Source organism: Carassius gibelio, chromosome A8 (genome assembly GCF_023724105.1).
Source record: "Carassius gibelio isolate Cgi1373 ecotype wild population from Czech Republic chromosome A8, carGib1.2-hapl.c, whole genome shotgun sequence".
Lineage (NCBI taxonomy): Eukaryota > Metazoa > Chordata > Actinopteri > Cypriniformes > Cyprinidae > Carassius > Carassius gibelio.
This window is the reverse complement of record NC_068378.1, coordinates 24,966,947-24,992,252: the sequence shown is the minus strand read 5'-3', so window position 1 is coordinate 24,992,252 and position 25,306 is coordinate 24,966,947. Positions and strand designations below refer to the sequence as shown.

General features: G+C 36.8%; 1 long non-coding RNA gene across 1 annotated transcript; it reads left to right on the top strand.

Moving 5' to 3' along the window:
- Window positions 1–279: 279 nt before the first annotated feature.
- On the top strand, window positions 280–1,969 carry LOC128019010 (uncharacterized). Its single transcript, XR_008185031.1, has 3 exons — window positions 280–447; window positions 1,454–1,569; window positions 1,713–1,969. It is a non-coding gene; the product is annotated as an uncharacterized LOC128019010 (long non-coding RNA).
- The last annotated feature ends 23,337 nt before the right edge of the window (window positions 1,970–25,306 follow it).

The following is a 25,306-nucleotide window of genomic DNA, read 5'->3' as shown; positions in this document are numbered from 1 at the left end:
GTGCTTTTATATGACAGATATCACAGTAATCATATGTTCTGTAGCATGCTTTTAATACCTTTTAATGTAAATCCAAAAAAAAAAAAATCAAATTAAAAATAAATAATAAAACATGCATTTTTCCATCTTGCAGTTCTTTCATATCAGTTTATATATATATATATATATATATATATATATATATATATATATATATATATATATATATATATATATATATATATATATATATATATATATATATATTTATTTATTATATCTAAATATTTTGCTCACAGATCATTATTAACATTCTGTATATAATTCAATTTTATTTACTCTCCCCTTTTTATTATTTTTATTTTTAGCTGAAAAGACGTTAAGGCAGTCAGCCCAGTGGTGTTTCTGGAGAGGGATTCCTTCAGAAATGGAGAAGACAGAAAGCTGCGGAGGCAGATATATGCAGCAGTAAGTCTGTGATAGTTTGTCCCTTTTATCAAACATTCCTGCTGTTATAATTTGTACAGCATTTGTTGTTTCTTAAACTGTTGCACTGTCCAAATACCCATACTTGCCATCTTTGCACTTGACCACTTGATTACTTATTTGACGTCTTTCCTGTATTTTGCCTAGTGTTCGAGTGAGCATGATGACCACAAGTGTGTGTCGAACTTTTCATGACCTGATGACTGTGTTTCCCAATCCTGATCCTGGAGAACCCCAGCACTGCACTGTTTTGGTGTCTCTCTTATCTGCCTTGGAGTCTTCACTGATGAGCTGATGAGTTGAATCAGGTGTGTTTGATCAGGGAGACATCTCAAATGTGCAGTGTTGGGGTTCTCCAGGACCAGGATTGGGAGCCACTGCCTTATGGGACACTTATGTGTTTACAGAGATTTTTAATAACTAATTATCAATATTTCACATACTGTACATTGGACAGCTTCCCATGACCTCTTGTGAGATCTCGGCAAAAAGTCTGACGATTTATTCCAAAACATGATGCATGATGGGATACACTAAGCTTTGTATAGTGCTCCGGAGCAGTATTGGAGAGGTTTAGTGTGTGTTAAGGACGCTGTGCTTTGGCATTATTAAGACCGGGGACAGTCTCGTTCACACACTGTCACGTACACACACTCTCAAGTGGCCAAGACTGCAAGTGTGGGTAGCTGGACAGGGTCAAAGTCTTAAAAATGATCCCTAAACACATCACAGTCTTAATAATCCAGTTTAACACTTGTATGATATTGTACAAGCCCCAGGACGGTCTCATCTGACACTATCAAAAGAATTCATATGACTATAGCTTGCTATTAATTATTTGCTTTCAATAATGGATGCATTTAACATTTAATTATACTGCATCTTTACAGAGGTGTAATGTACAAGTTGCACGTAATTAATAATATTTCCTTCTTTCTGTCTTACAGGATTTTTTGCAGATAATCCTAATGCTGTTCTTCTTTTTCAGGTCTAAAATATCAAGCTCAACAGCTCACTCAAGAGCCAACCCTCACAAACCTTCCTAAAAACTAAAAGAGCTATTACTGAGTCTCAGCGAATCTTGCCATGATCAGCTCTTCCCAGGTACATTTGTTTAGAATATTTTTTTTTATCAACATTTACTCCTCAAATGCTCTGGTCTGAATCTTACTTTAAATTAACTTAATTATGTTTAATGAGCATTATTAATTGCACACAGAGTAAGTAGAGATTATCTTGTTTCACAGAAGAGAAGGCAGACCAAGGAAATGATTTGCTCAGGATGAGGAATGAAGATGGCCATATTGTGCTCAAACAAACAGAAGTCCTCTGGTATGTGTGTGTTGAAGCAATGCTGTGTTATACAACATTTTATGATGATCTCTCACAGAACTGGTCATGTCAGCCTTGATTTCTTTTTTTACTATTACAATTACAGCATGTTAGCAAAGTGTGACTGGACATTTTTAATATTATGTTTTTAAAAACACACCACCTGTTTTAAGAGTAGACAAGTATCATGAAATTGGTTTAGTTGATATAAACACCAATGTACATTATTTCATTGTTTTCTAAATGTTATGTTATAATTGTGAATTGATAGTGGATTGGTTTGAAGCCAGGCCTTACACTGCACAGACTAAAACACATTTGTGAGAGAAGTCAGGAACTTTGGAGAAAGATTCTAGAGGAAGAAAACACATCTACTGCAACAATAGATGAATTCTAGAGTCTCTGAGAACTACACATGCTAATGCAGTCTCATGAGCAAGACCTTTGCTTCTGTAACTTTTTCTTAATTCTTTAATTTTTATTGCAGTATTTTAATTTGTACAGATGATCTCATCAGCCAAATGAGGGGTTTTGACCAAGTGATGGTCTTGAAAGGAGTGAAAGAAGAGGATGTCATAAATTCTCTTCAGAGAAAAAGCTTCTCAAAAGGTCTTAAAACAGCTTGAAGAATGGTAAGTGTACAGTACTACAAGGGTCATAGTTACTCACCCTGCTAAAATTACACAGAACATAAGCTGAGCTCTCTGCCCATTAAACAACTTCATCTGGATTGTTTGTTTCATTTTGACCAGGTCTGGGATCTTAGGACTGAGAGATCCTCTGGCTGAGAACAAGCTACACCACATCAGTGCTGGATATCAACCACAAACTGTTTCCAGACACGAGAGAAGAAGAACACGATGGGGAGATGAAACCAGTTTAGATGTGATGATGGGAATCATTATTTTCTGGAACAGTATCACATGTCTTATAAGTATCACATGATCTGTATCACAGTTGACTGGATGGGACTGTGTGACTTTTAAGGACATTTCATCACTCATCTGTGTGAACTGATTTATATATGAGGTTAATGTATTTTTGATGATAATTATTTTCATTTAATCTTATTCGTCTTGATGCTACTTTATCAACTTTATAGTCTATGCTTCAATAAAATGAAAATGGTGAATATTGTGTTCTGAAGATTCTTGGTAAATACATCATTTTACTAGGTAGGCTCATATGTGTTTATTTTAGACTTGGAAAAACAACATATTAATTATTGGGATTATTTTTTTATTTAAGACATAAACATTTTTGATCGGATTAATAACATCTGGGACATCAGTACACCAGAAAGTAATTTTTTTATATTTTAGTAACAAATATGCAAATTTTTTAGTGAAATAAAGGGAGTTTCGAGATTAACTATTCTGCATTACAAGATGGTGCCATGGGCTTTATTGTTACAAACACTTAAGGGATAACTGAGAATGTAGCAGGAATGATCAACGTGGATCTTGTACTGCATTAAAACCAAGAGCAGGCACATTACTGATGTCCAGCACCTGAGGAGCAAGATACGGGGGTGAGGAGGACATTTTTACACTGATTTTTTCTAAATAGTTATATATATATATATATATATATATATATATATATATATATATATATATATATATATATATATATATATATATATATATATAATATTCTTGGCACTGCATGAATTTGTCCTTGTGTAATAGTGAAGTATCACAATGTGTATACATTGTCCTTGATTACTGCTTTACAGGTGGGGAATAGATAAAGGCAAGTTGTTGCAGGTTCATCCATTATATTTCTTGCCATATACTTCAAAAATCAAATAAATAATCTATTATTTTCATTATTAAATCATTTCTTTCTAATTTTTTAATGTTTCATCAGATGGCCTCACAATGTCCTGTCAAAAGGTATAATAGTCATGATGAATAGAATAGAAAACAGAGGACTGTGAAAACTGTCAGATATAAATGTGACTCAGCTCAGTTTGTTGTCCATGATGAGGAAAACACATATATGTAGGTTTTACTGCCCTTCTACCCCCAGGGGCCCAGTAGCACCCCCCGGAAGAGCCCAAAACTGTACTTTTCAAATGGCTGTAAATCAGAGTCCAATTAACATATCAAAGAGAAAATGGGCAGGATTATTACTTATGCTATGCTGATAAAATAATGTTGAGCTCAGTTTTCAGAAATAAATGGAAAGCTGACATAAAGGCATTTTAAATATTGCTCACTGTAAAATACCACATTTCAGCCTGCCTCTCAAATATATCATAGAGGTTTGCACAATAAACATATTTAGATATCCAGTTTTCCTTAAAATAAATAATTTATTTCGTTTCGTTAATAAAAAGTTTTAAACTACATTACCCACAAGCCTCCGTCGTTCTATCTATGCAAAGGCAACACTAGGGGGCTGTTTTTTGTAGTTCATTGAAGTTATGCTTAGGGTTAGGATTAGGATCTCGCTAAAGATGTCATTTTTGTCAAGATAGCAACACTTAATTGTTGACTTAATATATTACTAATGTGATGATAGCAGCAAAACATACTTTTTAACATGATGCGCTGTTTAATATGGGTTAAAAGATAGTCCAACCACAGACTGTCCTGAAAATTCATAGCCAATGACATCAAAGCTGAGCAGCAGCGTCACACTTCCTTATCCATGTATGACCGACGTCTTTCGTTTTTCGGCTGAAGGGATAGATTCGGTTAACAATAGATTAAGCTTGCTACTTATTAGATTCTGTTTTATTAACGTCTTCACCTTCCTCCGTTGTTCAGCTTGACAAACATTGGGCAATATTGATGTGCACATGCCCAGCAGTCGCAGTTGTATCCAACAGACAGATTCCTCTATAATAAATATGACACATTTTTAAGATTTGTATTTTTTTTTTTTTTTTGACCAAAGACAAATATATTTACTAATCAAATGACGTGCTCCTAAAATTTACATAGTATATTACATTGTGTTTTAAAGTTAAAATTGTTCACATTTGTGTTTCTGTGATTTACCATTCTCTACCATTTGAACTCTAGGAATAAAAACTGAAATTATAAATGAATGAATGAATGAATGAACAAATAAATACATAAAGCATAATAAACATGCATATTTTTGTAAGGATCTTCCATTATTTATTTATATGTCAAACTCATTTAAAGACAACATGCCCAAATTACTACACTGCATCCTCTGTCACCAAGCTCGTTTTTGCCACCATAAAGAATAAAAAGGCAGTTATGTTGTAAACATTAACTATTTTCAGTATGCAAATGAAAATGCTTTTATTAAAAAACAAAACAGTAAATACAGTATGTCTTTCAGAGAACACTGGAAAAAGTGTTGTGACCAAAATGTTATACAACACAATGTAAATGTTTCAAACTCACAAAAAAACACCATGAAGACATGCATGTCAAGTGTGCAATATATTTTTAATATGGAGCGCTATTTTTAACTATTGTTTTCATCACTGGTTCTGTAATGTATTCATTATGAGCTTATAATTAAAACAAAGTTACATCTTCTGCAAAAATCAAACCACTGCAAAGTCTAATCACTGATCCAGGGACCATTTCTGTGTGTGCGGGGGATAAAGAGTTAACGAAGTGAGTCCTTGTGCATGATGGAGCTACAGCGTTATCCTCAAACAATCCTGTAAGACAGAAAGGAAGGAAATATTAAATTACATTCAACTTATACATTACACTGTGTTTTGTTTAGACCATATTATTATACCATCCATTATTGAAAGCAAGTAATTAATAGCAAGCTATAGTCATATGAATTCTTTTGATAGTGTCAGATGAGACCGTCCTGGGGCTTGTACAATATCATACAAGTGTTAAACTGGATTATTAAGACTGTGATGTGTTTAGGGATCATTTTTAAGACTTTGACCCTGTCCAGCTACCCACACTTGCAGTCTTGGCCACTTGAGAGTGTGTGTACGTGACAGTGTGTGAACGAGACTGTCCCCGGTCTTAATAATGCCAAAGCACAGCGTCCTTAACACACACTAAACCTCTCCAATACTGCTCCGGAGCACTATACAAAGCTTAGTGTATCCCATCATGCATCATGTTTTGGAATAAATCGTCAGACTTTTTGCCGAGATCTCACAAGAGGTCATGGGAAGCTGTCCAATGTACAGTATGTGAAATATTGATAATTAGTTATTAAAAATCTCTGTAAACACATAAGTGTCCCATAAGGCAGTGGCTCCCAATCCTGGTCCTGGAGAACCCCAACACTGCACATTTGAGATGTCTCCCTGATCAAACACACCTGATTCAACTCATCAGCTCATCAGTGAAGACTCCAAGGCAGATAAGAGAGACACCAAAACAGTGCAGTGCTGGGGTTCTCCAGGATCAGGATTGGGAAACACAGTCATCAGGTCATGAAAAGTTCGACACACACTTGTGGTTATCATGCTCACTCGAACACTAGGCAAAATACAGGAAAGACTTCAAATAAGTAATCAAGTGGTCAAGTGCAAAGATGGCAAGTGTGGGTATTTGGACAGTGCAACAGTTTAAGAAACAACAAATGCTGTACAAATTATAACAGCAGGAATGTTTGATAAAAGGAACAAACTATCACAGACTTACTGCTGCAAATATCTGCCTCCGCAGCTTTCTGTCTTCTCCATTTCTGAAGGAATCCCTCTCCAGAAACACCACTGGGCTGACTGCCTTAACGTCTTTTCAGCTAAAAATAAAAATAATAAAAAGGGGAGAGTAAATAAAATTGAATTATATACAGAATGTTAATAATGATCTGTGAGCAAAATATTTAGATATAATAAATATATATATATATATATATATATATATATATATATATATATATATATATATATATATATATATATATATAAACTGATATGAAAGAACTGCAAGATGGAAAAATGCATGTTTTATTATTTATTTTTAATTTGATTTTTTTTTTTTTTGGATTTACATTAAAAGGTATTAAAAGCATGCTACAGAACATATGATTACTGTGATATCTGTCATATAAAAGCACATAAAAACACTAACATTACAGTGATACAAACATAGCTGGTTTGGTGATTATTGTATTGTTGTATTGATTATTAATATACCATAGTAAAACTACAGTTACAGTTACTAATGTCCAGTTTACTGTGTTTTAACTTCACATTTCATTTATTACTATTGTAAGTGTCGTGATTACCATGATTTTACTACAAATACAACTTACATTATTAATCCTGAAATTAATAATAATATAAAACTGTTCGAAGGTCTATAGGCATGTCAGGTGACAGATAGAGTTTAATCAGACTAATTAGCAGCTGTGTTCATTTATTTAAACGCAATGAAACTCAAAGACAGCCGCGGATGACCGATATAATACAGCGATTAAACATATGGCACTAATCTGATTAATAAATAAGACAGAATACATTTTATAAAAGGCATTAAAAGAGCGTATATATGACTACTCACCCAAACTGTGGCACTGATAGCAAGTATCGCGATGTGTGCTGAATGAGACTTCTTGAACGTGATTTCATAGCGATAAACATCTCATGTCCTCGTGTCGAATTCTGACGCCAAAAGTTTCCCATTGAAAGCAATGAAGGTCGTAGTGCTTCGATAATCGACGCCGAGAGGCACATTTGGCGTCATAAAAGTGACGCTAGGGGCGCTTGACCATGCTTCGGTTTTTGACGCATTTGGAGTGAGAATGGGTTGGAATTTCAGAAAGTGTGCAAAGTCTTGGGTGTAAACTTACCACTTACGTGGATTTCAGAAAGTTTGCAAAGTGTTCAACGTGCATACTAACCACCATATGGTTTTACACAGTACACAGAGTTTAACGCGTTTAAAATTTACAAACCTCTGGTGAGGAGCACATCACCTGAGGCAGCATATAGAAGAAGATTTCCGCAACTGCCACCTCCACTTCCCACTTGATGTGTCAGCAACAAGGGATATCCAAGTGACCAGGAAGCCCCTCAGGGTGACGTGGCCAGACATCCATGAAATTCCTTGCAGTGCCATGCCGTGCCAGCCCTGATGATCAAGAAGGCTCACGTAGGAACCTGTGATCTGGCCGCCTGATACCGGAAACATGAAGCCGGAATCAGGGCTATCATACCGGCTGGACATAATGCCAACGAGTCTTTAGTAAACACTGTATTTGAGCACTGCAAAGAAACTCACAGAAGATTAGTACACACATAACCACCAGCAATTTGATACGTATATAAGTTTATACAGAATTGATCATATAGACCCACCCTGGTTCCTGCGCTGCTCAAGGGGTGACTCCCTTTAGTCCGGACCATCAGTAAGGTGATTATTATGAACATAGAACCAACCAAAAAATCATAGGTCCAGCATTGGAGATTGTTATGCAAGAAGTTCCCACCTTACCTCGGTTAGGTGGAGAGCTGGTGGTCACAGGGGAATTAGGAAGGGGAGGATAAGGGCAGATGTAAAAACCCTCAAAGGGAATGAGTAGATACTTAAGTATCACTCTGATTTGGATGAGAACTCAGATGCCTTGTCTGGATCACATCCCTTAGGTCTTGCCTACCTCCCTGTGACCCACAATTGCTTTTACCCCTAGCAGCAGGTGGGGAGGAGCATGAGTTGTGACACTAGCCTTCTGTGCACATCTCTGTTTCTCAGATTGAGACAGACCAGGACCCCCATGTTATTCCGGCTCAGACCTGGATTCATGGAATGAAGGATTTTAAGACAGCTGAGAGCGCCTTCGCCTCCCTGAACTTTTCGACTATTGTCTCAACGGAGGTACCGAAAAGTTTGGAAGGCGAAACCTGAGCATTGAGAAGCATTCTCTCTGTTACCACCATGGCTGCCACAGACCTGCCCATGGCGGAGGCGGCCTGCTTGGTATCCAGGTCTTTTAGCAGATCAGCCTGATATGTTTAAAGCAGCACCATCGTGTGCTCGAGCTCATTCTCCTCCGTGCCTCAGCAGCGGCAGGTCCTGAACCACGTGAAGCAGATGGCTGCTCCTTTTTCCTCGAAAAGAGAGACGAACAAGAGTGGAGCTTTTTCATTGGAAAACGCTCACAATGCACGCAGATCCCCCCCCCAAAGACATTGTGTGCATGCTCTTCACCCAAACAATTGACACAAAGATTGTGTGTGCCATCGGGTGTCAAATAATGCAGACATGGATACACACACTTTCTAAACACTTTGCTAGTAGTCGCCATGATAGAAAGAGAAAAATCTATTTCACCAGTTCTTTCAGATGCATGGTTCAAACAGAACAGTCAGTGAAGATGAAGAAGAGAATGACATGTTCATGTACATGTGTGGACAGCACAGGCTTTGAGGCAGGCTGTATAGCACCGTCTGGGCCTTTGGCTTTTATCTTCTTATCTTCTGCTTCCTGAAGACTTCGCACACATCCTCATCACAGATCTTGAGTACAGGCTGAGAAACAGTAGGGGGGAGGGAGGGGCAGGGGATTGATGGCTGTGCTGTGAGACGGTCAGAGCGGGTGTGGGGTGTCAGACCAAGCTTTTGCTTTTCAAACCTGCAGTAAACTCATTCAGGTCTTCAGACAGCTGTTGATTGGCCTCAGTGCTGGGTGAGTCATTACTTTGAAAATTCGACTTTAGAACTTACAATGACTTTATAGCTCACAATTGTAACTATTTTGCAACAAAAATGCAGTTTTTCTTCGTTCTTTCATTTTCCAGTTTCACTCCATCCCTGCACCATTTCTTTGTTGCCCCATGCCAAGGTCTATAGAATGTTGGAATGTTAAAGATTTACATGCTTGGGTGTGGTTTCAGAAATAAAACTTTAATAGAGTTCTCACTAAGTGCCTCAGTGGCAGTAAAATGCACCCGTCTTGCGGGCTCATAAGGTCTTTTTGTTAAACCACTTACATTATACAATCTTTTTTTATCCCAACAATTTAGCGAGTTTGTACTTTCGCCGTCCCGGGAGCACAATGAATCACAGCACTTTATGACTTACTGGCCCGGACTATACATCCGAATCAATTTTCATGGAAGTGCCGGAGAGATTAGTAATGATGTGTAGTGGAAGTCTATTGTGGAGATTTAATTCATCAGTCATAGATCTGGAATATCCCAAAGACTTAAGGATTTAACAAGATCTGTGCATTTTGGCTGGATTTTTATTAGTGATCGACCGATATTGATTTTTTATAACCGATACCGATACCGATTATTTGCATGTTTATGTACCCGATAACCGATATGCAGAACCGATATTTATTTACTGTTATACTTCTGTTTCTGACAATTATTACAACACAAATGAGCTGAAAAAAAACATTTTATTTATAACAATCACTCCTTCCTTGCATACAAAAAAAACTTTATATTTATACACAAATAAATAGAGGGTTCTGAGTCCAAAAAATTTAAGTGCACTGTGCAAGTGCAAGTGTCTTTGTTTTAAAATAAAAGCTTTGATGATGTAAAAAAATAAAAACGGGTAAAAAAATAAAGCACAAAAATGATTCTAACATATTGGTGGGGGCGGGAGGGCTATTTAGGAGTGCATAGCTATTTAGTAGTGTAACTTAATACTCCCAGTTAAGCAGAACTAGGTTTTAGTGTAGAAAACAGAGTCTTTCAGCATTCTGCCCTGTAAGCCTGCTTGCTTCCTTCAAAAATTTCATGCAGTGGCCGTGCATGAGGCTTCCTGATCATCAACCCAGTCAGGTGCTGAGCAATATGAACGAACTTTTATCCCGAGACTATATAAAATTAAACAGCACTTGTCAGTTGGCATTTTATGATCTAGATTCAATCTAACGTTAGATCATGAAATTCCAACTGACAAAGTGCTGTTTGACTATAATTTAATCAACCGCGATCGCGCATGGAGATAATAAATAATTAATTTCCACAAAGCGGTATATGTGTATTAGCGAAATAATTGTTATGTAGTAAATGATAATATAATCTAGTGTGTTTAAACAAGATAATCTTGTCAAAAGTTTCATTCAGTGGCATTGCTTGAGGCTTCCTGATCATCAACCCAGTCAGGTGCTGAGCAATATGAACGAACTTTTTTTCCCGAGACTATATAAAGTTAAACAGCACTTGTCAGTTGGCATTTTATGATCTAAATTTAATCTAATGTTTAATCATGAAATGCCAACTGACAAAGTGCTGTTTGACTATAACTTAATCAACCGCGATCGCGCATGGAGATAATAAATAATTAATTTCCACAAAGCGGTAGGCTATATTTATATGTGTATTAGCGAAATATTTGTTATGTAGTAAATTAAAATATAATATAGGGTGTTTAAACAAGATAATCTTGTCAAAAGTTTCATTTAGTGGCCGTGCTTAAGCCTCCAGATCATCCGTCAGTTTCTAAGCAATATGAACGAACTTTCTCTTCTAGACTAATGGTGAGCAAATACAACAGATAGAGAATTAAATTCAACGCTTTTCAGAATCAGAATCAGAATCAGAATGAGCTTTATTGCCAGGTATGTTTACACATAGCGTACGAGGAATTTGTTTTCGTGACAGAAGCTCCGCAGTACAACAGAATAACAGCGACAGAACATAAAACACATAATAAAAGAATAAAAAAAAAACATTTTTTTTTTATTTTCAACATGCACTCATTCATGTCTGTTTTATTTAATTCATTTAAAGATACGTCTTTATTGGAGCAGGACATGACGAACACTACGTAACTCGATGAGTTCGTCTCAATTGTTTAGAAACAAGCTGCATAAATTAACTATATCAGGAATTTATGTCTCAGATCTCATTTGTGCATGTCTGTTATGTTAAATAAAGTTGATTAATTAAAGCAAACCAAGTAGAACATACTTTACCTGTGCACTGAGTTGTTGTTGACTGATCACCTCAGACGCCCGGGCTGCAATGGCGGAAATCTCAAAACGGCCACAAGATGGCGCCGTAAATCGGCGAATCCGATATTACAAAACCGATACCCGATTATGGAAAAATGCTTAAATATCGGGAAAAATATCGGTAAACCGATACATCGGTCGATCACTAATTTTTATGTGTTAAGTGTCTTAGTTTGAGGGGCTTACACGGCATACTTTATATAGCTATGCTGTTATCATGAATAATAAAGCAACACACACACTTTGTGTGTCCACCTTTGACTGGTAGTACACGCGGACACGAAGACGGAGGTTACTGGCAGTCTTTAATAAATCCACAGATAGGTATATCCAAACAGAGAGAAGGCTGACACCACACGCTACATAAATGAGACCCAACAGATATGAATAGACACCAACGAACTTAAACAGACAAGGCAAACCAGGCTAATGTCCCTTGCATCCCCACTAATTTCTATACGTTATTAAGCCAAATTCAGTTTAAAAACAAAAGTCCAAGTGCAACACATAAGGATCAACTAGATACTTTAATTAAATAATATTATATTATAAAAGATTCTGTATTTTTTTCTGCCAAAATTAGTGTTACATGTGAAATCCTGTATTTTGGCTATTAGAGAAGCTGAATCATTTAACCAACAACCTAGATATAAAACAGATTAAATGCCTGTATCTGAACCAGGGCTTTCTAGAGCTAGTTTGGTGGCCTGGTTTGTGATGAATTTCAAACTTCACTATAATAAGCAGCAGAGACGAAGGACTCAAGCATCCCCAGACCCCAGCGCCTGCAGAACTAATGTGCAGCGGTGGGTGGCCAGTGCCAGGCTAATGTGATGGACTCCGAGTGGCTGATTTACATGCTCACACAGCGGGATGTGAGATTTGAGCCTCAGGCGATGAGCTTCCATCAGCAGGGGATCCACAGAAGAGGGTCTATAGATTAAGAACACCCCATATCCTCGCTTTAAGAGGAATAATGACTGATCTGAACAATACTAGCTGAGGTTTTCGGATTGGACTCCATGAGCTGGTACTCAAAACAGCCATGTGAGATCTGCTTATCTATTATGCATGCACACTTATGAGTCAGTGAGGGGACTAGAAATGAATGACGAAATATTTCAAGCATTTCATACAGACATGAGGCAGTTATAAATTAATAGCAAAATATGTTGCTAATTATCTCTGGCTTTAGTATTGTCATTAGCACATAAGCTTGTAAATGCATTCTGAATTTGGGCATAATATCAATTGTTAAATTATTTATTGTATCAGTTTTATATATGCATGAGGTCAAAGTTTGAACTTTGCATCTCATCGAGCCACATTTAAAATCAGGAGGTGCCTGTGTTATCCAAAAAGCCATGGATTGCATCTAATTCCAGACTGTGTATCAAAATCCAGGATTAAAACGCCCATAGGAGACTCAAACCAATTCACAACATGAAAATCTGATCCTTTCTATGACTTCACATGATTTATTTTGAAGAATTAATGTCAAAACTCCTCTGGGAAAATATGGCACTAGGGTAGGAAAACATTGTGTTTGAAGTTGATTTGAAAATTAAATGATTAAATAAAATAAACCATCATAATATTGACTATTTTCCACTGTGATACTAAAAATCTAAATCAGTTGCTGCCTTAAAGTTTAGTATCATCAAATTAACTAGACATTTCAACTTAAGTCACATAAAACTTTCTTAAAATGTTGAAAGTTGAAATTACTTGTGAGTATGGAGAGGAAAAAAAGGTGCCATGAATTAATCATATTATTATTATTATTAAGTTTTTTTTTTTTTTTTTTTTACAATGTACTCTTGGTCTGTGAATTATATTTGTCTTGCTTTTTTTCCAAAACACTATGTAAAGACACTATAAAAATGAATGAATGAATGAATGAATGAATGAATGAATGAATGAATATTTTTATTAGTAGTAGTAGTAGTAGTAGTATTTATTTTCTACAAACTTGTGGTTATGTGGCTAGGTGGTTGCTTACTGTCACAAAGCCAACCAACCAACCAATCAACCAATCAATCAATCAATCAATCAATCAATCAATCAATCTACCCTCCGTCGGTTTCAATTGTGGGTTTCTTTTTTTCCTATTTGATCCTCCAGAAGACAAAAACTTCTTCAAAAACTGATCCCAAAGAAAAGTTGAAGCAAACATATATAGCGCTTCCCTTTAAATGGTTAAACTGTAATTGTAAATATAATGTAAACATAAAGTCTGAGCCAATATCAGTGGAGTGTGTGTATACAATTTTTATTCATTATAAGAAGGGCCAATATCTTACAGTGAGACGAATTGAAGTAAATTAAAATCCAGGCCGTCTGCATTTTCATTATTCATATTGAAAATTCAGAATGTCAGTCTAATTTATTGTGCTGTAAATAATGCATTTGTTTGCATTTGTGTGTGAAGAAAATGAAACACTAAATATATGTAGAAAAAAATATATATATACGTGTGTGTTTGAGGTGTGTGTGTGTGTGTGTGTGGCTTTGGAGAGTGACCAAATGAAAAGTCAAATATAATCATATTTGCGTCCAGTATACCATTATAGAAGAGGAGTAATGTAGTACATTTCTTTCATTCCCCCTTATGTTCACATCAACAATAAGCACAAGTGAATATAAAGGCTTTGTGGAATATGAATACAATAATTAGGCATGACATTGTCAGCACACAATGTTTATTCAGATGCTCGACAGAGATAGAACGTGTCATGGATGTGTCAACTGACTTGACAAAGTGCCTGTTATTGAGTGCAAAATTTCAGTTTTCTCTCTGTTTTCTATGTAAAACTTTTAGCTCTGATTGAAGACTAAAGCATGTGACGTGGCAGAATGTTTTGAGCTTTTTGGCTTTGATGAGTCGTATAGACATTTTATACCATATTAGAATTGCTTTCTTACACTGAGCAGGTGCTTTTGGGGTCAATCAATCAATCAATCAATCAATCTATCTATCTATCTATCTATCTATCTATCTATCTATCTATCTATCTATCTATCTATCTATCTATCTATCTATCAAATGTAATTTCAGTTAACAATAATTTTGAGCTACAATTTTTTATGGTTTGAAATGAAACTGCTACTCGCTGTCAGTGAATGAATCAGTACATATTACATAAAAATGAACATAAATACATACATTTTTCAAATATAAATTATAATAACATTCAGAAACTGTACTACTTTTTTACTTCAATTGTTGTACTACTTATAGGAGTGGCTGAATTACAAACGCTGTCTTTTGTAGGGAGGGTGGGGGGAGCGCAGTCTCGAGGGTACCCCCGGCCTGCGAGGGCCGATGGGTGTATGTGACGTGTGCGGCGGGGCCAAGAGCCGTGGGAACAGGAGCGAGGCCGGGGGAGTGATTAGAGATGAGTGACACCTGCTCGACCCACCGGTCTCGAGTCCCACGGAGGAGATGGAGGGATATAAAACCAGGGGAGGGACTTTTTCAATGGAGGAAGCGTTACTATGGATTATATGCTCATATTGGCTAGAAACAATGGTTTAAAGTAAAAATAAATAAATAAATACATAAAATAATAATAATAATAATAATAATAATAAATAAATGAATAAAAAAAAAAACTTAATCATGGATTTGTTTCTCACAAAGACAAAACTTTCACTTTAGATGTTAAGTGATGGACTGGAGTGGTGTGGATTACTGTGATGTTTTTATCAGCTGTATGAACTCTCATTCTGACGGCACCCATTCACTGCAGAGCATCCATTGATGAGCAAGCGATGGAATGCTAAACTTCCCAGAATATGTTGTTTTTTTTTGATGATAAAACAAACTCATCTACATCTTGGATGACCTAAGGGTGAGTACATTTCCAGCAAATTTTTGGGTTGAGCTATTCCTCTAAGGATTAACCATCCCGATGACAAGTTACACATGGACACATGCAACTCACATTTTCTAGCCTCAACAGCTGCATTAAACAATGTCATTTCTAACTACATCAGCACAGAGTATGCAAATGTGCACATTACCATACAAATAAAACACAGCAGTGACGCGGCATGACCCTCCACCTTCAAAAGAGCACACAGAGCACTGACTCCCACACTCAGATGTCTACAGGGAGCAAGGGTATTGATAAAGGGGCACGAATATGTTTGAGAGTCATAAATCCAATAGACTGGGAGCTCTCGAGACCTGCGGAGCCTGTAAATCTAATGATGGATGCACCGAGAGCGTTTTCACTCCCTTCAGCCCCTGAGTCAGCAGCTGCTCAGCCTCACAAGGCAAATGCGAACAAGAACGGGACATACATCAAAACTAAGGTCACCCCGTGTGACTGAAGCACTCCATGTCATCTCAAGCGAGACGGCCTTAGACTCTGGAAAGAGCCGGTGGGCTCTTGAGAGGTGGATGGCACAGGCAAATCAGCCTGTGAAAGACGCCCCTGGGATTTTAGGACCAAATTTCAGGTGGAGAGAGAAAAAGAAGAGAGAGAAACAATGTTCAAAACCTAGTGAACCGCTCACTTGAACTGCTTTTTAAAGCTGCTGTAAGCAACGTTAGACATTCTGGAATTACCACACTTAGTCAATCAATTAGATACATTCTCCCTTTCCAAAACCCCAAATGACAAATTTACTACTAACAACTGAAGCTGAAAAAAGTATTTAGCCACTGTACAATGACCTGCTTAAACTATCACACACTTTCATCTTCCCATTTGCAGGAATGCACAAGATGATAACTGGCTAAATAAAATATCTAAGGGATCTGAATTTCGTTTCACTAAATTCTAAGGCAGCATCGGATATCTTTGTTGCAAAGACAATCCTAGCATGGATTCTGTCAAGATATGAGATTGGGTTCACAAGGATGAGACGACAACATTTTTAAACAGAAATCCTCAATGATGAAATACATGAAAATAATTTTCAGGTGCATTCTGTTTTAACTTATCATCTATAAATTGAATGATCATCTAATAAATGAATGATCGTAGGTAGTAAAAGACGACGATATACAAGCACTCTATATACTATATATTTTCAGATACATGTTTGTGATTGCAGGCTTTTATATACAGTAACTTCAGAAACGTTAATAAGCCAATAAAGTTTTCTCCTTGTTTTATGTTGATGTCACAGCTTGCAGGCATTAACTAAGCAAAAGCTGCTCATGCTTGTGACTCTTTAGCTCCGCCCACGACACACCTCCAGGAGCTCGACTGGTTTTGAGAAAAGTGGGGCAGCTGTATCCTTCTTTTATTAATTTAATAAATCTAAAGACTCTTCGGAGATATGAAGGATGCAATGCTACTATATACTGTAGGTACCGAAGACTAACCTGAGACACAAAAATACATAAAATTACATATAAATATCAGATAAAAAAGTTAAATTAAAAAGGTATATTTCAAATGATTTATGTAATAAGTTCTTAATAAGTACTAGTTCTAAATAAGTACAAAAATTACTAAAACAAAAACTGAAATAATTGTTTATTAAATATATGTAGAAAATAAAAAATAATAATATAAATCAGCACATAAAATTACAAAAACTTGAACAAAAAATAAAACAACAAATGGAAAACACTGAAAATGTTAATTCAAATTGAATATAATTATTAGATTACTGAATGATAACTGAATAAAACTTAGGTAATAATAATAAAAAAGGTTAATTAAAGCTATAGAGCTATTTTAAAAAAAGGGAAAATGACAAAAAGCATATAAGAAAATGTCTAAACTTAAACTTAAAATTAAAAAGAAAACTGAAAATATGAAAAAAAGCTATAAAAATAGTATAACACTATGATAATACAAAATAACACTGCCAATATCTATTAAATAATTTGAAAAGAAGCATTAATAAAATAACTTATTTTGACAAAAAAATGAAAGAATGCAAAGCATTGTCCATGCAGAAATCAATGCATTATGATGAACTTAAGAGATAGCTAAAAAATAGCTCCATCTAAGTAAAATGGACTATTTTAGTTCTGTACACTACAAACTTTATGCTTAGTAGAATGTTAGTTAAGCAACATGCATATCACAGAACTCTCTTGGAATACGAGTCCTTATCTTGTGCAAAGCACCATTTAGCATGCCAAGTATCTAAAACCTTAGAAGACAGCTGCCTATATACAGCAAGGCAGCTCACTATGGTTTAGAACAGCGCTACAGAGTCAGTGGCAGGGTGTCAGAGAGAGTGTATGGAATTGAGTGGGACAGAGGGCTGACATTAACGATGTAATTAACACAGATAACCACAAGCTTTGCTTTGGAGAACCGCATGTTGTTTGTTGAAGCCCAGGCTTCTGCTGGGGAGCTAAAAATATCCTCAGCAGCAGGGTAGAAGGGACATACAGTATGTCAGAGCAATGAAGCCACGCTCCTGCTTGCCGTCTGCGGTCCCACATGTCAACTCATGCCTGCTTCACAGACGGGATGTGTGACTGAGTGAATCAGACAATGAGAGTCATGAGTCAGGCAGAACTCGTCAGACGCTGCACAGATGCACGGCAAAGCTCTCCTGAAATATCACAAAGACAAGCCACGACCAAATATCCTCAGATGCATCCAGAACAGTCAAATAAACATGCAGTTGATTCCAACAGACATACAGTACACATATAGGCTACATTTTTTACATGACTTTTATGGTTCAATGAATCCATGGAACCATTCCACCGCACAAAGGTTCTTATATATATATATATATATATATATATATATATATATATATATATATATATATATATATATATATATATTGAAGACCAGATCCAGTATGACTAATATGGCTAATGCATTTTATATGATAGGCTACATCTGTCTGCTTCACTCAGTTTTTTGCTGATTCAAATGTGTTCTCACATGTTATAGACTACGTGTTTCTTCAAATGTGATATTAATGAAATGTATTTTCCTTTTATTGAAATTTAAAGCAAGATATATATTTTGAATGCATTAAAAATCTTTGTATTTTTTTTTTATATATTAGTATAAAAAAGAAACAAAAATGTCAAAAGTATATATTTGAAGAAAATATAAATACTTTTTTTGCTACTGTATATGGTGGTTGCTATATGGTTGATTCTATATGATTTAATTCACAGACAATTACAGCTTATTTACAATTTATACAAGTTTTGATTTTACGAGGGACTGTGCATTTTTCAAATATCAAGTTGAATTTGAACTCCATGTACAACTGAACCAATTTCCTCCTCATTACCAAACTAAGATGAGATTGGTTATGAAACGCTGAATTAGGACACTGCTGACAAAGTTCACAAGTTCAGAACTGTTTTTAAAACTTCTGTTCTGCAACCTACAGGCTTTCAAAGTACGTTGAACTTGAATTCCCCAAGACCAATGAAAAGTCAGCTTTTTTCATGAAATGACCTCTTTAATAATACTGACATTAATATTTCTAGGAAAACTGGGTCAGGGATTGTTTTTGTGGCCGTTCTGTGCTAGAATATAACTCTGTTCCCCTGCTGGTAGTGTAGGCTGGCCTTTTCCTTCCCTGATCATTAGATACATTTACTTACACTGGGTCACTAGTGCTTGAGCAGCGTGAGACGTGGCTTAATGTAGCCAGCTGGCACTGCAGCATTAGACAAATGATACCAAGCAAAGAAGCATGAACTAGACTGCTCTTTTGAACATTTAAAATAATCTGAGAAAACAAATACGTGCCATTTAAATGACAGTGATGGATGGAATTGATTTCTCTATAATGAGGCCATAATGTGTATTAGCTATGTGTTGTAGAGTGTATTTGATCTCCATGTGCTCAGTGTGTCTACTCCTTCAATGTGCTTTGTGTTCACTTAAAGGTCACGTTTTTTGTGTTTTTTTTTTAAGTTTTGATTGTGTTTACAGTGTGCAATATAACATGTGTTCATGTTTTGTGTGTAAAAAAAAAACAGTATTTTTCACACAATTCATCTGTATACCGCTGTCTTCACTGTCATAAAAACGGGCTGATGTCTTCCATGTTCTATGAAGTCCCTCCTTCAGAAATATGTAAGTACCATATTTTCCGGACTATAAGTTGCACTTTTTTTCATAGTTTGGCTGGTCCTGCGACTTATAGTCAGGTGCGACTTATTTATCAAAATTAATTTGAAATGAACAGAGAGAAATGAACCAAGAGAAATGAACCAATAGGAAACATTACCGCGAGAGGGCGCTCTATGCTGCTCAGTGCTCCTGTAGTCTACACTGAAGACATAGAGGGCCCTCTCGTAGCTGTAGACGGTAATGTTTTCTCTTGGTTCTAAATAAATGCGACTTATAGTCCAGTGCGAATAATATACATTTTTTTTTTCTCATCATGACGCATTTTTGGACTGATGTGACTTATACTCAGGTGCGACTTATAGTCCGAAAAATACGGTAGTTCAGATTGTGCCAGCGGTTGTGATTCGACACCAGCTGAGCGCACGCTGCCCTCCCGCAATTGGGCTAGTTTCGGACTAGTTTTGAGAAGCAAGTCTGCAGGATTTGTTTTGAAAATCTGGCAATCCTGATCTGAACGCACGTGCTGGAGATGTACTTCTAATCACAGGAGTGTTTTTACTGACGAGATGAGCATGAAAATCGCATTAGATTTTTTGCACAGCCCTAACATCTAGTTAACAAAGCTAAACAGCGTTGCCCTTTGTGTAATAAGTTACAGAAACTGTTAAACTCATCAACTTAAATAATAAAATACACTTACCGGTTGTGGTCCATAAACAACGCCCTCTCCAGACAAAGAGGGAACGGCTCCATATTTCAAGAATAATCTTTGTACGAATCCGGCATTAAACTGATTGAGATTGAGGAAGTTTTCCTCAGCAAGCTGTCCTCAGCAAAATGTGCTGCACATAGTTTTACATGTGCATTATAATTTTTGGGAACAGAGTAAAAAAAAAATTGTAACCATTGATCTCAAAGTATGGTGTCCCTGGGAAGCCCAAACAAAGATGATTAGACTCCGAGATGAAAATAACAGCGTTTCGACGACATGACGACAAACAAAAATGCAGTTCTTCTTCTTCTTCTCCGTCGGAGCGCAGCAAGACCACGCCTCCTTTTTTGTGTATTCCTGAGGTTAGTCAAAAAACTGTTTTAGTGACGTCATTACTGCAGGAAGTAGAGGGATGTAGTCCAAACTGGTCGTTCGATGTAGGCGAATTCTGTTAAATAAAATATCTCGCTTGGCATTGAACTTTGAGCTTTAGAATTTTACAGATATTATTTATACTCTAACAACAACATTACACACTAACTAAAGTTTGAAACATGGGATCACGAAGAATGGGACCTTTAAAGAAAGATGCCATTATTGCTGGTTTATTAATTTTTTTAACTCTTGGATCCATCCATTAGTGCGACTGAAGAATGGAGAAATGGTCATTTCTAAATTAACATCTTTTTAAGAGAAATGTGGACCAATCAAGCACCGTTTACAAGCCAAATGTAGGCTATACTGCATGTAAACAGTTCTACACTCTTCAGTTCTAAAACAGTACTTAACTATTATGTGCATGGATTTTGATGGGAGAGGACAACAAGAGATTGACTTTTTTACTCTAGGAAGTGTTATTATGGAAAGTTTAAAGGGGTCATATGATGCGATTTTAAGTTTCCCTTTCTATTTGAAGTGTTACAAGCTGTTCGTGAATAGATATGATACCTAAAGTTGCAAAGAACCGCAAAGTCTCAAAACCTAAGAGATGATCTTTATAAAAGTTAAGACTTGTCCACGCCCTCCTAAAACGCTTCGTTAAACACGCCCCCACATGTCTATGTCACGACATGGGAAGATTTGCATAACACCGCCCAAATGTTTACTCAAAGAAAAAAGGCATAACATTGATTCTCGCTGTAGTATAGTTGCTGCTGCCTCTTCCACCCTGCCATGTCATGGTTTGGCCTTCCAGAAGAGGACACGACTAGAAATCAGAAGTTAAGTTGGATTTAAAATTCTGTTCCAGAACAGTTCATCCCATATATTCAGATGTGTGCAGCACATTTTACAGAAGACTTTACTGGGAGAGTAGCCTGCAATGCAGGTGTTCTGACAAATAATGTCAACAGACTATAAGTAAGTTTTCATATAAAATAAAATTGTGGCTGATGAGTTTTGAGCAGTGTACAGCAGAGGTTGTAGTTTGTGGTTTCTCCGATCACAAATGCAGACATGGTTTTATGTTTACGCAGCACGATGAAACGCAACACATAAAAATACAATATAAGTCATTATAATAAGAAATGATGTCCCCACTGGATGCTGCAAAACAGGGGCGGAGTGGCAATCGGGACGATCGGGAGTTTTCCTGGTCGGCCGGTTGATGAATTTTCATGATTGGCCCATTATAAATTATTCAGAGAGTGGCCGGAGCGGGAACACGGAGGCCGGTGTAGCAGTCGATTCTGTTCCCCTCGGAATGTCTGTTCCCCTTTACGCAAACATACTACAATTCCTGCGTAGTTGCCGAGTTATTATACGTACGATCAGAACTAGCGTGCGCAAGAAGCGTGACTGGATGTAGCTACGGCAAGTCAAATAGGTCAAAATACCGTCCTACATCTTAAACTTGAAAATAAATTTAAGACGAGAGGTTTTTCAACTTGAAATGCAAAAACATAAGACAAAAATAACGTAACAACTGCAAGATGAATAATAATAATAAAAAAGAACATAAACGGGAGTGTGAGAATCATTTTACTATGCTGCAGTGTAACAAGAAATTTGTCCATTTTTGCTTTCCTTACAATCAGGTGTGTTAGGTTTATTTGCATGCGGGAATGTTGCCAAATCCGTGGAATTTATGCTACTTTGGGAAATTGTTTGATTAACTATTTGGTTGGGTTTATTACACGGACCTGGCAACCCGACTGCTACACCGGCACTGTATTTCTAAGTCATAGTTACTCCCCTGCACACTCATCTCATCTCCCCCGTCATATTCTTCATACAGAACTTTCATGGTCACAAAAAAAAAAAAAAAAGTATTTAATTAATTTGTTTGTTCTTAAATTAAACCTCCTGGGAATGGGGAATTCGTTTATCCAATGAACCGATTGCAGGTCAAGTCTGTTTGAGCTGTACTGTTTTGAAATGTACGGAGATAATGAGCGCCCTCTGCCCCCTCGTCTAATGGCAATGGCATGACCCAAAAATAGCACACGCCAGATAATTGACAGTCAGGAAGGATTAGCGTGGTTGCATAACATTTAACGATACCCCCATGGAAGGCAAGAAGAGAAAGGACAAAGGAGGGGCCGAAAAGGCCAGAATGAAGAAGAAGCGGATGCTGGAGGAGAATGCATCAAAGTGCTCAAAAATTACGGATTTATTCCGAAATCAGGCGTCAACAGGTGAATTGACAGAAAAAACAGTGGCGCCGCTCAAGCATTAACGTACGTTATTGCTAGCCGCTCGTGAACTAGCACAAGCTGAACCGCGTCATAGCTCATTATTACCATAAATTTGAGCCACTTTCAACTCTTGGATTGACGCTCTGGTCACTCAAAACGCAACATCAAGGAATTTGAAGCTCCTTGCAGCTGAGAGAAGCCAGCTTCCATTGAAAATGAATGACTTCCGGTAACTTTGGAAGCTCAAGTCAGCGGCGGTGTGAACGCCTCTGACGTGGCGTTGTCAAGGTAGCAATTTCACTGGATCTAAACAAATCAGTCTAACCATAGACCACATGACCAGTAGCGGTGGCTTTCTTAATATATTTAAAATAATTTTGCAAGGGTTATGACATTAGTAGTATATATTTTTTATAATTTTTTTTGACCACCGAGGACTGGTGGTTTACGAAATTCCGGTAGATTTTTTGGTCCCACTCCGCCCCTGCTGCAGAATGCCTTGTTTGTAATGGCTTTTGTTGGTTTTGTCTCATCGCAACGGGACACGGCATCACAGTATGGTAAGGGACGTAAAATTTCTGTCACAGACTTGAGGTATTCGGGCCAGTCACAACACTGGATAGTGAAAGTAAAAAAAGTGAAAGTGACGTGACATTAAGCCGAGTATGGTGACCCATACTCAGAATTTGTGCTCTGCATTTAACCCATCCGAAGTGCACACACACAGAGCAGTGAACACACACACTGTGAGCACACACCCGGAGCAGTGGGCAGCCATTTATGCTGCGGCACCCGGGGAGCAGTTGGGGGTTCAGTGCCTTGCTCAAGGGCACCTAAGTCATGGTATTGAAGGTGGAGAGAGAACTGTACATGCACTACCCCCACCCACAATTCCTGTTGGCCCGGGACTTGAACTCACAACCTTTCGATTGGGAGTCCAACTCTCTAACCATTAGGCCACGACTTCTCATAAATCATAAATAAATCAATGTGTTTCAGAAAGGCAGGGCATAGAGGAGATGCAATAATGTACAGCATATGAAAAACAATGTTTTTTTTTTTTCCTTAAACAGCATAAATCATTTAATTACACCAAATACACCAAATATTATTATTTTATAACAACGTCATATGACCCCTGTAAGGTTAAAATGCCTAAATGATGGATAAGTTTAACAAAAACACACAACTTTTCGGTTCACAAGAGGTTAACTGATGGACTGGAGTGGTGTGGCCTACTGTGATGTTTCAATCAGCTCTTTAGACTGTCATTCTGATGGCAAACATGTTTTTGAGTGAACTATTCCTTCAGCATGTTAGATAGTCAATATGAGTCAAATCTATATGTCTATATGCATTAACATATATTACAATTGTTTCTATCTTTATTATTATTCAGTAAAGTGGGTGACTCATTCCCTAAGAGAATAATGAGCTCACTTTCCATTCACTAATTTCATAATAGGTCATCTAAGAATAGAACAGACTGGCAGATACTTCAGGAAAGTAAGATACTTCCAATGCACTTCCATGCCGTTCCCCTGGGATTTAACAAGGTGGAAGATCTTCTAAAGTATGAGGAGAAAACAGCACTTCTCATTAATCATGAAACACAAAAATAGCCACTTTGATCTATTAAGTGTTGATCATTTTATATATATGTTGCTGTTTGTTCTCTGTGATAACATCAAGACCAGGGTTACTTTATTTAATTTGGTATCTTTAGCGACGCATGGTTTAGTTGCTTTATTTAGAGTAAATGAAGCCAAACTCCATGGGGAACTGCTATATGAGTCTTTTACAGGTCCTTCAGTACACTGTGCAGTAAGTATATAACAATATCAAAATTTGAATCTGTCTACACTCAATAAGAAAGAAAATTATAATTAATCATATGATCTGTCACCATACAAAACATCTTGGACTCATTTCTCAGTTTAACATGGTTGCGTAATTAGTTGTCTTTTAGTACTGATTCAAAATCCGAATAATGAACATTGTGGTTAAATTGGTTTGCATTTGCATTTTAGGCTTGTTTTTATAATGTATATGTTAATGACCTTTTAAAAACGTGTGTGTGTGTGTGTGTGTCTGTAAATCATTCCTGTGATGCAAACCAGCATAGCTCCGGTCTTCAATGTCACATGATCCTTCAGAAATAATTCTGGTATACTGATTTTCTGCTGAAGAAACAATTCTTATCCTCCTCCTCCTTCTTCTTATAATTATTATTATTGT